Genomic DNA, 1,534 nt, shown 5'->3' on the forward strand with positions numbered 1-1,534 from the left:
CATCCATCCACAACCAGCTCTGTGGCCTAGTGGTAGAGTGTCCGCCCAGAGACTGGAGGTTGTGGGTTCGATCCCCGGCCGAGTCATACCAAAGACTATAAAAATGGGGGGTTTAGCCTGTCTGACAAACCTTTGAGGTGTTTTTTTTTTTGACATTCTCCCACCCCCTCTCCCTCCTGGATGTGCCCGGCTCTGCTGGAGCAGCGTGGCGTTTCCAGGAAAAGCTCCCGACACGCCCCCGAGTACCCAGACACGGGGGTACCCCCCGGATCCCCCCATAGCTCCCGACACGCCCCGAGTACCCAGACACAGGGGTACCCCCGGGATCCTCCATAGCTCCCGAGAGACAGAGGATGAGGAGGAGGAGGAGGCAGACACAGTGTTTAGGGGTTGAATGGCTCCTGATTTGACTCAGTAGCGAGGAGGAGGAGGAGGAGGAGGAGGAGGACAGGGGGTCTCCCTGGTCCCTGATACGCCCGTGGAGGAATGCCTGGGCGTCCCAGAGAAGCAGGATTTATGTGGAGGAGAGGCCGAGGCCTCAGTACCAGGCACTGTACTGGGGAGCAAAAAGGATGGTCTCTCAGATATTGCGTTTACGTGCGTTGGTGCGGGGCCGTGTGTGTGTGTGTGTGTGTGTGTGTGTGTGTGTGTGTGTGTGTGTGGGGGGGGGGGGGGTGTTTATGTGCATACTGACTTATATCTGGCCACTGTCAGATTTGAAAAGGTCACAGAGGCCGGGGCAGGTTATGGAAGAAAGATGGTGAGAGGGAGAGAGAGAGGGGGTGAGAGGGAGAGAGGGAGAGAGCTGTGAGAGGGAGGGAGAGGGGGGTGAGAGAGAGAGAGAGGGAGAGAGAGGGAGAGAGAGGGAGAGAGAGAGCTAAGGGGGTGATGGAGAGGGAAAGAGCTGTGAGAGAGAGGGAGACACACACACACACACACACACACACACAGCAGGTGTTCACAGTGTATCCACAGCGGTGGAGCTCTTCCTGTGTGGCCGGTTCGTGCCATCGCTCCTGCCCCAGGGGATTATGGGACATGTAGTCCGTCGCGTCGATGCAACCTGTTCCACGAGTCCGGTTCTATTTACTACCACTAGAACCACGACTACTATTGGGCCTGGCTAGATCAGTCGGGGGGTCCCAGCCCCTCTCCGTGGGCCACGGACAGGAAGTCATGTTCGAGAGAACATTTGGACCCGGCACTCGACTGCAAGCGAGCTTTTAGTTTTTCCCCGAATGCCACCAAAGCCCGGCCACCCACCCGTCACTTAACGCTACCTTCCCTAGCTTGACGCCGCTTGACTCCCCCCCCACCCACCGGAGGGGTTGACCTGGGCTCGGCGAGCGGGGATGGACACCCCCCCCCCTCCCCCCCCCCCTCCTCCCATCCCTAATTGATGCAAATGATAAAAGATGGCGGCGGCGGCCGCGCAGCGCTGCCGGTTTAATAAAGCTCGTTAAGCGCGGCGGGGGAAACGAATGGGGGGAATTACCGGGCCGGTTATTGGGAACGTGTCGTCTCTCGTTAGGCT

At 58.9% G+C, this 1,534-nt stretch overlaps 1 pseudogene across 1 annotated transcript in view; it reads left to right on the forward strand.

Annotated features, from left to right (window-relative positions):
* Nucleotides 1–541, forward strand: part of LOC311328704 (target of rapamycin complex 2 subunit MAPKAP1-like) — a 13,583-nt pseudogene extending 13,042 nt beyond the window's left edge. Inside the window, exons 4-5 of the transcript in view lie at nucleotides 219–298; nucleotides 419–541. The product of the transcript in view is annotated as a target of rapamycin complex 2 subunit MAPKAP1-like (transcript). The remainder of the gene's footprint in view (nucleotides 1–218; nucleotides 299–418) is intronic.
* Nucleotides 542–1,534: the final 993 nt, after the last annotated feature.

Source organism: Borostomias antarcticus (assembly GCF_949987555.1).
Source record: "Borostomias antarcticus genome assembly, contig: scaffold_643, whole genome shotgun sequence".
Lineage (NCBI taxonomy): Eukaryota > Metazoa > Chordata > Actinopteri > Stomiiformes > Stomiidae > Borostomias > Borostomias antarcticus.